This window comes from Mandrillus leucophaeus, unplaced genomic scaffold, assembly GCF_000951045.1.
Source record: "Mandrillus leucophaeus isolate KB7577 unplaced genomic scaffold, Mleu.le_1.0 Scaffold852, whole genome shotgun sequence".
Taxonomy (NCBI): Eukaryota; Metazoa; Chordata; class Mammalia; order Primates; family Cercopithecidae; genus Mandrillus; species Mandrillus leucophaeus.
The window spans coordinates 917,847-933,890 of record NW_012109275.1 but is presented as its reverse complement, the minus strand read 5'-3'; positions in this window follow the sequence as shown (position 1 = coordinate 933,890).

The following is a 16,044-nucleotide window of genomic DNA, read 5'->3' as shown; positions in this document are numbered from 1 at the left end:
CAGTCAGATATGTAACCAAAGATTCATCTAAGACTTTTAATAGGAAAAAACTTGAGAATAATTTTAATGATCAACACCAGGGGAATAATAATGTGAACTATTAGGATCTCCATTAAGGAGGTTTTTTTTTTCAAAGTCTATTGACATGGAAATGATCACAATAAAATTTTAAGTAAAATGTAAAAATCAGGATACAAAACTGCATACACAATGTGAAACTGAAACCTCATTGTGTAAATTCTATAATATATATAACCACTTAGAAAAATGCATGAAGGAAAAGAACAGCATGCTAATGTTCCCGGGTAGAGCGATTTCAAATGGTTTTAATTATCTTTTTTATATTTCCTGCATATTTTATTTATACAAGCAGAAAAATGCAAATGCTATAAAATCTAGCAACAATAGACAAACAAGCAACCTCCCTTTTCTTTCTTCCCGTCTCCTTTCCCTATGTGTAATAGACATTTCTAGGGAAGAAGCACAGAGAATCTGGATTTTTTTACTTAGAAAGTTCAGAATAAGGCTGGATTTGACTGACTCATTGAGAGAACGCTTCTAAGAGAAGAAATATGATAAATTAATGGTGAGACATAAAATAAGCCATTTATATATTTTATATACAAATATGTATACATATAATATTTCTAACTTTTTTTTTTGAGACAGGGTCTTGCTCTAGTGTTCAGGGTGCAGTGCAATGGCACAATCATAGCTCACTGCAGGCTTGATCTCCTGGGCTCAAGAGATCTTCCCACTTCAGCCTCCCAAGTAGCTGGGACTACAGGTGGATGCCAGCATGCCTGGGTAATTTTATTATTATTATTATTATAGAGACGGGGTTTCGCCAAGCTGCCCAGGCTGATCTTGAACACCTGGGCTGAAGTGATTTGTCTGCCTCAGTCTCTCGAAGTTCTGGGATTACAGGTGTGAGCCACTACATTCAGCCAATATGTGCCATTTATTGAGCACACATTGTGTGCCAGGAAGGATGGCAGGAACTTGACATGTTATTTCACTTTACTGGCTGCAGTTTTATCTCTGTCTTACTCAAGGAGCCCTCTCTGATAGGTCCTTTCTGATGGAACTTGTGGCTGCTACAAGGAGAGTGGGAAGGAAAAAGATGTGTCTCAGTGTTCTCAACCAGAATTCAGAAAACACTTCTTCACAGAAATAGTGATGATGGGGGAAAGTTAGCTTCTCAAACATGATTCATTTTATAGTTAGATTCTCCCTTATATTATTTGTATAGTTTGCACAATTCTTTTTATGTAGGCCTAGAAATCAAAGTCTGGTTTATTTAAGATGATTAGGGGCTTGGTGTGTGCTGGACATTGTGTTAAGTGCTTTACACCCATTATCTTATTTAACCTTTATATACCCTGTAATGCTACTACTATTTAAGTGTATATTTCATTTTATATTCTGTTCATATGTGTTCTTTGTGTTCATAGCATGAACTATGATTCAGGCACATATGCACTCAATGTTTAGCTCCCACTTGTAAGTAATAATACATGGTATTTGGTTTTCTGCTCCTGCATTAGTTCACTGAGGATAATGGCCTCCAGCCTCATCCATGTTGCTGTAAAGGATGTGATCTCATTTTTTATGGCTGTATAGTTTCCCATGGTTAAACTTCACTGCTTGGTGGGAAGATATACAAGTTCATGTTAAAAAAGGACTTGGGCACAGGAGGGGAATGTGGTGCCCATGGTGACTATTTTTACCAACAATTCACATATTTTATTCACAAGGAACCTGAGACCTAGATAAATTTATTCAATACTTCTCAAACTTCAGTGTGCATAAGAGTCATTTGAAGATTTTGTTAAACTGGGACTTGTGATTCAGTAGGCCTAGGCTGGAGTTGAAGACTGTGTTTCTTGTGAATCTGCTTGAGAATGTTTTTGAGATTCTTGTTTCAAACACACTCCCAGATGGGGCTGGTTCTCTAAGTCCCTAGACAACAATTTGATTATCATGAGGTCAACCAACTTGCCAGATCCCAGGGCTAGAGTGTGGTTGGGACATGATGTGAGCCCCAGCAAGCTGGTATCACACTTGGCTGGACAACTTACGAGAGCATGTGCCTTTGTTTTCCTGATCTGCAGTTTTTCCACATCCCCTCCATCCTCTATGCCCTATACTAGGTCTTATGTCAAGAAGATAAGTCAGTTCTGTACTCATTTGCTTCAGGGGAGGGATCAAGAGCACTGGAAGCAGAAATAAAATATTTCTTCCTCTCCAAAATTTCACAGTCTGATGCCCCTTAGGCCAAATCTAGCCTGAAGATGTGTTCTGATGAACACACCTTAAAATTCTAGATTCACACATGCTTAGAATTTTAATTGTCTGTTAAAAACCCTTAAATTTCACATAACAATCAAGATTGTTGGCTTTTTTTGAAAGCTTAGATAGTCTGGGAATGAGGGCCAACTCTCCCACATGGCAGCAGTTAGTTGGAGCTTATAGTGCCTGTTCCTTTCCGAAGGGACAAGGACCCCCAGTGAGCCACGATCCCCACCTTGTCCAATGCACTCATTTCTCATTATCTGCATTCCTCAGTAATGAAGGGAATCTGGGTAAAATGAAACATTTAGTAGAAAGATTGAAGAGGTCCACAGGGTCAACAGGAGAGGACCAGACCTAAACACCGTACAGTCAGGAATTAAAGATGCAGGGAATTTTTGGAGAGCCCAGAAGCGGAATCACCTCTGGGCTGCCAAGCCCTCACTTGAGTGAGCATGATCTACCATCCTTGGTGTTTCAAGGCCATGACAGATGATTGCATGGCCAACATCTGAAGGAGGCTTTCTTTCTACAGCTCCAGGATGTCGTCTTGTACAGGAGTAAGAAAATAGAGCGGGAGGCATGTGCTCCAAGACTTTGCTTCATCTCCATCTGGCATACTCATGAGGACAACTCTTTCCCTAAAAAACCCAGGACAATTATAAGCTCAAGAGAAGATGTGTAGAGCCCTAGATGCCCAGAAGAACTGTGATGGGAGCAAAAGAAAAGCCCTTTCCCTGTAATTTGTGAAGGAGTAGAGGGACTGAACGGAACTCACTAGGAATCCCTTTTGAACAGACAGTGGCTTTCTATATCCTTCAGGTGAATTGTTGGTAAAAATAGTCACCATGGGTACCCCATTCCCCTCCTGGACCCAAGCCTTTTTTCAACATGACCTTGCAGATCTTCCCACCAAAAGGTAAAGTTTAACCACGGAATACTATGCAGTCATAAAAAATGAGATCACATCCTTTGTAGCAGCACGGATGGGGCTGGAGGTCATTATCCTAAGTGAACTAATGTAGGAATGGAAAACCAAATACCATGTGTTATTACTTATAAGTGGGAGCTAAACATTGAGTGCATATGAACACAAAGAAGGAAACAATAGACATCAAGACCTACTTGAGGATGGAAGAGGGGAGGGGGTTGAGGACTGAAAAACTACCTATCAGATACTATGCTTATTACCTGAGTGACAAAATAATCTGTACACCAAATCCCTGTGACATGTGCTTTCCCTATATAACAAACCTGTACATGTACCCTGAACCTAAAATAAAAGTTAAGAAATAAAAATTTTAAAAAGTATAAGGAAGAAATAGGATTTTAATTTTATAACTGTTATGTATCAAAGATTCATTTTAGAAATCAAATATATTTCTAAAGAATAACAAAAAGAGGTGGATTTCATTTCCCCAGTGCTGGACTCTGGACTGGCCTTGTGACTTGTTTGGCCAGTAAATGTGGCAAAAGTGACAGGCCAATTCCAAATCTAGGTCTCAAAATGTTTTGTGTGTTTCTGCTCTGTGTGCCTCTGAAACGCCACCTGATGCCATCAGCATGAGGCCAGGCAAGCCTGCTGGAGGATAAGAGACCCAGTTTACAGAGACCGGCCATCCCAGCTATGGCCACCAGAGATCAGCTATTCCCTGACTGACCTAGCAACTGACTAAAGATGTGGGAGTGAGCCCAGCCAAGATAAGAAGAACTGCTCAGCTGAGCCCAGCCCAAATTGCTGACCCATGCAATCATGAAACATATAAATGGTTTTATTTTAAGCCACTGAGCTTTCTGGCTGGTTTTATTTTTTAGGCAGCAAAAGCTGACACTCCACTTAACACATTGTGTTAGTTTCCTAGAAGGTCTGTAACCAAGTACCACAGACAGGGTGGCTTAAAACAACAGAAATGTATTCTCTGACAGTTCTGGAGACTAGAAAACCAAAATCAGTGTCAGCAGGGTTGGCTTCTTCTGGAGGCTCTGAGGGAGAATCTGTTCCCTGCCTGTCTCCTGGCTTCTAGCAGCTGCTGATAGTCCTTGACATTCCTTGGCTTGTAGAAGAATTACTCCAATGTCTGGCTCTGACATCAGGTAATATTCTCTTCTCTGTGTGTGTTCAAATTTCCCTCATCTTATATGGGCACCAGTCATTGGGTTAGAATCTACTCTACTCCCCTGATTTCAACTTGATTGAATCTTCAAAGACTCTATTTCCAAATAAGCCATCATCCAGGGGTACCAGGGGTTGGAACTTCAACATCATTTTCTGCAGGACAAATTTCAACCCCCAACACACACTATGAAATTGCTTATATTGGAAAACTCATTTAGATTTCCAAATATACCTGCTAAAGGAATCTTTGAAACACCCTCCTTTGGTACGTTGAGTTTTCTTTCTCCATGTAGTTATTTGTGGATTTGAGCTAGGATTGTGTCATTTAATCTAGTTTCGTAGAAAGATCAGAGACTGTGGAGAAGAAGAAGAAAGTTAACATTCATGGTATGTAAATTGTCTTATTGAATCCTTGCAATTCCCCTTTAGAGTATGTATTTAATAAAAACTATTTCAAAGGTCAGAGATGTTGAGAAATTTGCCTAAGTCACACCGTAAATACCCTCAGCAATCAGCATTTGAATGCAAGTCTATCTGATTTCAAATATATGATCTTTTTACTGTACCCTAGAGCATCTCCTTGGTGTCAGAAGATCTGGATTCTTGTCTTGGTCCATTTTCTACTTAGTGGCATGACCTGAAGTCTCTTAATTTTGCCGAAATCCCTCCTCTTTAAAATGGAGTCAATAAATGTCATCCTTGTGGATTTTTATGAGTATTGAGAAAGATGAGGCAGAATGTGGTGGCAAGGGTTGAGTTTTGGAGTTAGACAACCTCGAATTGGGGTCTTGGCTCTAACTCTGTGATCCTGGGCATAACATGTAAGCTTTCAAAGCTTTAATTTCTTTACCTGTAAAAAAGAACATAATAATATCACCAATTTTAAAGGTTTATTGCAAAGATTAAATAAGAAGATTATGTATGTGACATATTTAACTCAGTATCTGGCCATAGAAAGTGCTCAAAGATGATCTATAATTAGGTATTTAAAAGCATTTTCTAAAGTGCAAAGTTCTAATTAATGCTAATTATTAAAATTGCATTTTATTTTCAGTTTGATGAAATCATGTGCTTTCTGAAGCCAGAATGATTTCTCTGGGCTTTTTCTAACTCAGCATCACCCAGGTTTGTTTACTGATTGTAACTCATACCTCTGCACAATCTGAAAAGCAGACCTGCTCCTGTGGCTAGAGATTTTTCAGGTAGAAGGACAAAAGCTCCCACCACAGAGCTCCCCAGTGCTTCCTCTTACAGTGGAGGGAGGTCTGTCAGGCTGATTTAGGCTGTGCAAGGCCTCAGAGTCTCTGACAAGTCCCTCATTAGCTCATCCTTGTTTGCATGCTCTGTGACCTGTACAGTTTGTATAGGTTGTTTCAAGTTCTCACGTGACTGGCTTCCCTAGACCTGTTTTGGCTTGAGTGAATCAGCGCAAGACAAAATGTCTGTCAAAGTATTCACCAGGGTATTCTAATAAGTGTTGGAAACATTTGCCTGGCTGCCCCCGCTGCCACCCCACCCACTGACCGCTAATATCCCTGGGGCTTCCCTCATTTGTAAACTCAGGTTCTGAGAAATAGAAATAGAAACAGAAATTCCCATCCCTGCTCCCATAACCTACTGTCACCTTTTTCTCCTCAAAGGCTGGGATATGTGCAGGGTCCTGGGTGCTTGCCTTATCTACAACTCCTTCTGAGGGAAGTCACGTTAAGTATAAATCTTGATACTTTCTACCCACATGACGACCACAGCTGTTCAGACCAAGGAGCAGTGTCAGCCCCGGAAGGAGGCTATTTGCAGTGTAGTGGCTTAAGACTTCTGACTGGCAAGAGAGTTCTGTGCCTTGCACTGACCACAGTGCCCACAGACGGCTCTTCTCACTTGAAGAGGCTGGGCTGAAGACACACATAAAGGAATATGAGGACAGTGAAGTCTTACCGAGTGAAGTCAGTGAGAGGTCACTAAGAAGCAGAAGCTAGGAGGCAGAGGGAAAGCCTGTGGAGACAGAAGTGCCTGAAAGCAGACAGAAAGGGAACGAGCTCCACGCGTGGGGGAATTGTGAGTGGGGACTGTCTAAGGAGACTGTTATTAATGTGGTCATGAAGTCACCAGAGACTTGAGTTTCTGAGGCATCCCAAAAAGTAATGTAGACTGTGCTTTTTTGTTCTTTGACAGCAAGTCAAAAAAACTAACTCTTGTCAACTTGAGGAAAAGGGAAATGTATTGGAAAGACATGGGAAGGCTCTCAGAATCAAAGAGTAGCTGAAGAAAGATATCTCTGGGAATCCAGTAAGCAAGGTCCTTCTGTTTTGTCTCTGCAATGAATCAAGTTTAACTCCAACCTTACTTCATTCCAGAGTCAAAGTCATTGAGAGTGTCTGAATGCTTCAGCTAGACCTACCCTGTGGTTAGAAAATTGTAGGAAGTCTTGGTTGATAGCAATTAGGCTTTTTGTTATTCTAAAAAAGGGGGCCTGGATATTGGTGGGGCCAAGGAAATAATAGTCATCTTGTTCTATGAGTTTTGGCTGTGTGGCTGCTGATACCATTTCCCGTGCCCTTATCTTTATATCTAAAACCTTTTGTCACCTCAGATCCCCTGAGCTTGTCTCACAGATGTGATCCTCCCTTATCTTCTCCAATTTTGCACATGTTACCATCCTAAAGTGTTATTCATGTTCTCTTTCTTTTATTGGTCAATTGTTGGTAGCTGCACTATTGCTCTCATTTCCTCACTCCTTGTATATACTGCTATTGCTATGTGACTTCCTAGTTCCTCCCACTTGGGGTTAGGTATACTTCCCTATCTCTTGAGTTTGGGATCAGTCATGTAACTTGCTTCAATCAATGAGATATTTGCAGACATAATGCAAGCAGGGCTTAAATTGTGCTTGGGCAGTTGGACTTTCCTCACTTGCACTTCAAAATCATCAAGAGACTAGTGTGCTCTAGGTAGCCTACTGGTCCCAGGATATTGACAGTTCTACAGAGCATACCTGAACACAACCTCCACCTAGAAACCAAACCCAACTGAACCCAGCCTAGATCAGTAGATCTCCAGCTGATTTGTGGATGAACTAGCAAGAATAAATGTTTAGTTTGGGGACAGTTTTCTACACAGCATTATTATGGCAATAGCTAACATATAAATCTTGCAAGGTGTAATGGAAATAACATGGTTTTGGAATAAGATAGACTTAGTTTGCAATTCTGAATCTAAAAAGGGATTCTAAGGAGAAGCTTAATTTCTTTGATCCTCAGGTATTACACTAATGGAAAGAATAATTACTTTTCTTTTTCATTTTTCTGAAACCATTCTTTTTAACAGCTTTATTGAGTAATAATGGACTACTTCATGTTACATATGGTTAAAATATAGTTTGTAAGTTTGACATATATGTGTAGTTGTGAACCCTTGTCACAGTCAAAATAATAAACATGTTCATCACTCCCCAAAACTTCCTGGTGATCTTTTGTAGTTCCTCTCTTCTTTCCCTTAACCTTTCTTCCATCCCTAGACAACAACTATCTGCTCTCTGTCAATAGGGCTTGCATTTTCTAGAATTTTACTGAAATGGAAACAAATGGCATGTACTCATTTTGTGTGGTTGCTTGGCTTCTTTCACTTGGCGTAATTGTTTTGAGATTCATCCCTGTTGTTGTGTGTATTCATTGTTAATTCCTTTTACATTCTGAGTAGCATTCCATTGTGTGAATATAACACAATTTGTTTATCCATTCACCTGCTGACAGATATTTCACTTAACAGATTTTGACTATTACCAATACAACTGATAGAAATATTTATATGCAAGTCTTTGTATGACAAACATTCATTTTTCTTGGGTACATGTCTAAGAGTACAATGGCCAGATGGCATAAAATTTCCTTTCATTTTTTATTGAAATTTTACAGAGATAGTGATAAATTCACATGCAGTTTTAAAATATACAGATAGATTCCACAAACAATTTACTCAGTTTCTCCAAAAGGTAATATTTTGCAAAACTATAATATCACAACCAGGATATTGATATCGATACAATCCAGCCATCTTATTCAGAATACTAATATGTAGGTACACTTATTCTTGCAAGCAATTTGTGTGTGTGTGTGTGTGTGTGTGTGTGTGTGTGTGTAGTTCCATACAGTCTTATCACGTGTATAGGTTTTTGCATTTACCATCACAGTGGAGATACTGACTAGTTACATCACAATAAGAAACTATTGCTACCTTTTTCTCTATTGTTACTCTCTCCACTGCCCCTCCCTGGATCTTTAACTCCTGGCAGCTACTACTCTGTCCTTAATTTCTGAAACTTTGTAATTTCAAACAACATTATATAGATGGAAGTACACAGTGTGTAACCTTTTGGGCTTGGCATTTTCCCCCTATTCAGCATAATTCCTTGGAGATTTATCCAAGTTGTTTTGTGTACCAGTAGTTTGTCACTTTTTATTGCTGAATAATATTCCATAGTGTGTATGTACCACATTTTGTTTAATCATTACCTATTGAAGGACTTTTGGGCTGATTCCAATTTTTTGCTATTACAAATAAAGCTGCTATGAACATTTGTGTACAGGTTTTGTGTCGAAGTAAGTTATCACTTCTCTAGGATAAATGCCCAAAAATGCACTTACTATATTGTATGGCGCCTGCATGTTTAGCTTTGTTAGAAATTGGCACATTATGTTTTGAGAGTGTCTCTACTATCTTGTATTTCCAAAAACAATATCTCAGTTATCCGATTTTTTAATACAACTTTACCATCATTTGGTGTTGTAACTATATTTGATTTTGGCCACTCAGATAGCTGTATGGTAATATTTCATTATGATTTGAATGTACATTTCTTTGGTGTGTAATGATATGGAACACCTTTTCATAGCTTTATTCACTATACATATATACATATGTGTGTACCTTTTTTGTGAAATGTCTATTCATATCTTTTGCCCATTGTCCAACTTTTTCTTCCTTGTTTGTTTTTACTATTGATTTGAAGAGTCTTATATGTCCTAGATACTTGTCTTTTATCAGATGTGTGGTTTGAAAATATTTTTCTTCTAAGACTTTAGCATATCTTTTCATCCTCTTCACATGGAATTTCAAAAAATAAAGGTTTCTAATTTTTTGTTACAGTGTGATTTATTAACATTTTATTTTATGGATCATGTTCTTTGTGTCAAATCTAAGAGCCATTTGTCTAGGCTTCGATTTAAAAGATTTTCTCTTATTTTAAAAAAATTTATAGTTTTACATTTTACAGTTAAGTTCATGGTCCATTTTTACTTAATTATTGTGTAAAGTGTGAAGTTTAGGTTGAGGTTCATTTTTATGACTATGAATATCCAATTGCCCTAGCACTATTTGTTGAAAAGGTTATTTTTCCTTCCTTGTGTTGTTTTTGCATCTTTGTTAAAAGTATTTTGGTGTATTTATATGGGACTATTTCTGAGTTCTTTCTTCTGTTCCATTGGTCTATATGTGGATATCTCCATCAGTACCACACTATTTTGATTACTGTAACTATACCGTGAGCCTTAGTATTGGGTAGAGTGGTTCCTCCCACTTGACTCTTCTTTCCCAAGATTATTTTAGGCTCTCTTAGAATTCAGATTTCATGGTCAATGATTCCTTCCTTTCAGCAACTGAAAAATACTTTGCCACTAACTTTTGACCTTCATGGTTCCGAATGAGAAGTCCACTGTCATTCTAATTGGTGTTTCCCTATAGGGAATGTATCATTTCAAGATTTTTTTCTTTTATCTTTAGTTTTCAAAAGCTTAATTACGTTGTCTCTTGGTACGGATTTTTTTGGGTTTTATTCTCTTTGGGATTCATGCAGCTTTTTGGATCAGTAGGTTGTGGGGTTGTTTTTTCTTCGCCAAATTTAGGACTGTTTCAGCAATTATTTCTTAAAATAATCTTTCACCTCCCTCAACAGTGGTTTCTTGGGAGGAATCGTTAGGTGGGACCAGAGCCACCTTTAATCTAGGGCTAAATTACTCCAATACTCTGAAATTTATGACTTGAATATGGTTTATGTGGATCCTGGGAGTTTTAATAATTAAGAGACAAAAATCCCTTTTAAAACTCTAACTGATGCCCTGTGAATTGTAAGATTTTCAAATCTGATATTTGGAAACAGACACTATTATTGACCATATGATTTGACATTATTTCCTCTAATCCTTTCAGGTTATTTCCTCAGCTGTGGGTACTTTTCTTACATGGATGCATTATTGAGTACTCTACTGAATACTTGAAGGGGACCCTCTACAGATCTATAAAGTTGTCTCTGTGTGTAGCTCTCTCTTCTCTAGTACTCTGTCCTGTGAGCTTCAGTTGCCTTGGTTTCCCCAGATTCCCGGATTCTTGTCCTAGACTCAGAGATACTACCAAGCTCTTCCTGTGTCTCTCTCATCCTGCACAATGCAGCCCAGAAATTTTCTTCTGGACCTAAGTTGGAACAACTATAAAGTTCACCTATTTTGCTTTTCATCTTGGCTGGATTATGGCCTTCCTTGTCTGATGTCCAATGTTCCAATGTATTCAGAGCCATTTTTTTTTTTCATTTTTTCGGTAGTTGTTTGAGTCAGAAGTGTAAATCTAGTCTTGTCAATTCATTTTAATTGAGATCAGAAGTCACACCCATTGTGTTTCATTCAGATACCTTTCCTCCTGCCATGGGAGCCCATATCTTTCAGGGAAAGCTCATCTCACTTCCCTGGGATGAGTCTGGAGGATCTAAGTGTAATCTCACTGAGTTCAGCAATTCAGCTAATCATCGCATGGTATTCCCCCGGTCACAGAGATTATTTCAAGAATGGACATACAAATAAGTTTTGACTTAGTCACAGAAGAAAAGTTTTCTGAGAGATTCCATGAAGAGTTATCTCCTTCTTAAGAGGATAAATGAAAGTAATGGTCCCCTTTCCTCCGGATATAGTTGTTAGCGTAAGTAAGACCTGAAACTGCAGCAATGATATTACTACCAGCATGAATGCGATGCTAAGGAAGGACAGAGCTAATCACCAAGAAACAGTGATAGAGAAATTGTACTAAGCTTTAACTAATCAAACCTTTACCTCTGGTCTTTTCTAGTTACATGAGCCAATATATTTTCCTATTGATTTGACTATTCTGAAATTAGCATTCTTTTACCAGGAGATTAAGCTTTTTTCAGCTATGTGCTTTGACTCACACTTAAAATTTAAATTCCTATAGATCAAAGACTAAGTATCATTTCTCTGTAGCTCTCTTTGCAACTAAAAGCAGCAGGTGATTGAGTGACTTGGGAATGTTTTAAAAATTTCTTTGAGTCTCAGTTTGCTTGTCTATAAAAGTGGAGATAATATTATCAGGTTATTATAAAGATTTAAAAATGCTATAGTTTTTCGTTTCTTTTAATTAATTTGAATTTTTATTTTAAGTTCTAGGGTACATGTGAAGGATGTGCAAGTTTGTTACATAGCTAAACATATGCCGTGGTGGTTTGCTGCACCTATCAACCCATCACCTAGGTATTAAGCCCAGGGTGCACTGACAATTTTTCCTAATGCTCTCCCTCCCCCAATCCCATACCCTGACAGGCCCCAGTGTGTATTATTCCTCTCCCTGTGTTCATGTGTTCTCATTGTTCAGCTCCCACTTGTAAGTGAGAGCATGTAGTGTTTGGTTTTCTCTTCCTGCATTAGTTTGCTGAAGACAATGTCTTCCAGCTCCATCCATGTCCCTGCAAATGACATGATCTTGTTCCTTTTTATGGCTGCATAGTATTTCGTGCAGTATATGTACCATATTTTCTTTATCCGGTGTATCCTCGATGGACGTTTGGGTTGATTTCATGTCTTTGCTATTGTGAAGAGTGCCACAGTGAACATAAGTGTGCATGTATATTTGTAATAGAATGATTTATATAGAATTTATATAAATTCTCCTCCATTATATTCTTTATAATAGAATGATTTGTATCCTTTGGGTATATACCCAGTAATGGTATTGCTGGGTCAAATGGTATTTCTGGTTCTAGATCTTTGAGGAATCACCACACCATCTTTCACCATGGTTGAACTAATTTACATTCCCACCAACAGTGGACAAGCATTCCTCTTTATCCACAACCTCACCAGCATCTGTTGTTTCTTTACTTTTTAATAATCATTGTCCCAGTGCCTGTTAAACCTGTCACACATTATCAGTTTAATAAATGAGTCCCCCTTTGCCTCATCACAGTAAATGTTCTAGTGACTATTTCTTTTTCTTTTTCTTCTCTCTTTCTTCCCTTTCTTTCTCTCTCTCTCTCTTCTTTTTCTTTATTCAGAGTCTCACTCTGTTGCCCAGGCTGGAATCCATTCATCGCAACCTCCACCTCAAGGTTCAAGTGATTCTTGTGCCTCAGCCTCCCGAGTAGCTGGGATTACAGGTGCATGCCACCATGCCTGGCTAATTTTTGTGTTTTTAGTAGAGATGGAATTTCACTATGTTGGCCAGGCTGGTTTTAAACTGGTGATCAGCCTCCCAAAATGCTGGAATTACAGGCTCCAGTGACTATTTCTATAGCTCTAGAGTCAGAATTCACTAGTGGTGTGCTAGAAAATGTTTAAAAATGAGTCTGTCAAAAAAAGGCATCCTGCTTTGCAGTATTTGCCATTATCCATGGGTGAAAATCCTTCCACTATAGCCAATTTCAAGCAATCAACATGACATCACTAAACAAAGAATTGTGAAGAGATGAATAGTACCACACCATTATATAATATTTCCATGATACAGATACAGATTAATAGAGACAAATAACCTCAAAAGCATGAATAATAATGAAACACAGTAAAACAGTTAAGAAATGATGAGTTTAAGATCTTTATTACCTTTGTTTTTAATCTAATTAATTTTGTTGTCAGCTAATTTAGCTTAAATTTTTTTCTAATTAAGATTTATTTTTTTCATAAGCACAAAGAATAAATTTTTTATTATTAGAGTTACAGATATAAAATTATGTTTTAATAAATGTTATCACAGCAAACAGCATAGGAAGACAACAAATTACAAAAACTGAACATGTTTATTACAGGCATACATCTAGGAGATTAATATAAAGAATTGCTATTACATTAGTAAATTTTTATCATTCTACAACTTAACATTTAATCATGACAATATTTAACAATAGGAAAATTTAGCAATTGACTCTTGTAAGCTGGTACCAGCCAACTCCAACAGCCTGCTGTGTTTCATTTCCCACCTCCCCAACTTACCTTTCTAGGGCTAGCTCCCTTGAGCAAATAGTTGAAAAAATGGGAATTTTCCACTTATGTTTCTCTGGAACCGAGTTTTGGATCTGCTTCTCAGTGGCTTGTATGTTGTACCTGCGGGTCACTGGTTGATTTGTGACAGGACACCATGGAGACATGGATGTGGAGCAGGCTACTCTCCCTCTGACTGTCCTGCTCCTTCGATCTCCCAGCATCACTCCAAACAAAGCTGCAAGAGTGATCTTGGTGCCCATTAATGAATAGTTGAGGAGTAATTAGACAAAATTATAATGTCAGAAGGGAAAATCCAAAAGCTGTGTGGTAATTCATGCAGTCCCAGGGTCCAAGGAAAAGCATATAAAACACTAAATCTTTCACATTTTAATTCAAGAGCAACTTATTGGACATTTACTATGTGCCAGGCATAATGTTAGATCCATTTAAACAGCTGACATATCCTAAGATTTTAATGTGGCTATCTTGTCCTCAGTTTTTGTTCTCTCCCAAAATGTCTACTTTTTCTTACTTTCCTAATGTGAACTCTTACTCCCTGCTCTTCAGGAAGAATCCTGTTCCCTGACATCTCCACCTGCAATAGTTCTTTCCCCCAGTTTGGTATCATTTCATCTCAGTCAACCATAAATGAGATATGGGGGGAGATGGGGGCTTTTTAGAACATATGTGGATGACCTTTGACACCTTCGATTCTACAAAAGAGGCTGAGTTAAGGTAGGGTTGGGGTTTCAGCTCATACAGAAAATTGAAAAGCAGCATAAACCTTTCAGATATCTCCTTTAAGATTACCCTAGCAGTGAAAATTGAAGTCATACTTATTGATTTTCTTGATTTTCTTTAATATTTTTTAGGTAAACATTCACTTATTTCATTAAGCATGTACACATAATCTCTGAAGGAAGATGTATTAATTCTGTGTTGGTAAACCCTAAACCCATAAAGAGGAATAAAATGTTTACCCAGTGGCCCGGTAATTTCTAAGGCACCTCTTGCCATGGCAGCAATAAGTAACATTGTTATGCAAAGAAGTTGAGTTCCTTTGTTTTACCCCATTATTCCTAAATTATATCCCTCTTGCCCTTCCACAATAAGACTCAGACCCATTGGTGATCCATTTTCCTTCTTGTGGCCTCTCCTAGGAGCAGGTCTAGGTAATACAGCAAATTGGGATTCAGGTGTTAAGAGAAGAAAGATGAAATAGGACACAGTCCTTATTATTGTAGAGCTCACCCGTCAGTGGGGAATACACAGATGTACAAATAAAAGACTATGATACAATGTGATAAATACCATTGCAGAACGTCAACAAGTAAATGGTGTGGAATCATAGAATAATCTTCATTTTGAGTGGGAAGGTAGGTGGAAGACTTGGAGAAAACTTTATATTAGCATTGGGCAGTCAAGGCTCAGAAGGTGTATTAGTCAGGGTTCTCTAGAGGGACAGAACAAATAGGATAGATGCATGCATGAAGGGGAGTTTATTAAGATAATTGACTCACACGATCACAAGGTGTAGTCCCACAATAGGCCATCTGCAAGCTGAGGAGCCAAGAAGCCCATCTGAGTCCCAGAACCTCAAAAGTAGGGAAGCCAATAGTGCAGACTTCACTCTGTGGCCAAAGGCCTGAGAGTCTCTGTTATATCACTGGTGTAAGTCCAAGAGTCCAAAAGCTGAAGAACTTGGAGACTGACGTTCAGGCACAAGAAGAATCCAGCGCAGGAGAAAGAAGGAGGCCAGAAGACTCAGCAAGTCTGCTCTTTGCCTCCTTTTATGCTGGCAGCTGACTAGATGGTGCCTGCCCAGACTGAGGGTGGGTCTGCCTCTCCCAGTCCACTGACTCCAATGTTAATCTCCTTTGGCAACACCTTCACAGACACACCTAGAAACAATACTTTGCATCCTTCAATATGATCAAGTTGACACTCAATATTAGCCATCACAGAAGGGATTTGCCTGGCAAAGAAGACTGGATTATGTGAGGTACAGAAAACTGCAAGCGTCAAGATATAGAGGCCTTTGGATGGGGAGTTGTATGTAGTGTAGACTACACGCATGATTATTGCGTGTGCATGTGTGTGTGCATGCATGTGTGCATTTAATGTGAAAGGAGTGATAAGGGCTGAGCAAAATAATCAAAAAGTGAGCAAAATGAGCAAAAAAATGTGTAAAATGAGCAAAAATAAGATTGAGCAGCAAGATGCCAAAGATATTTGAATGTACTAAAGATTTTGGACTTCATTTTGTAAGTGTGTTGGCCTGAATAGAGCCAATTAATATTCTCAAGTAGAAGAGTGATATGCTCAGTTACAAGAAAAAACATTGTTCGCATTGTTAAGTATGACTTGTTGTGCAGAGACTGAAGG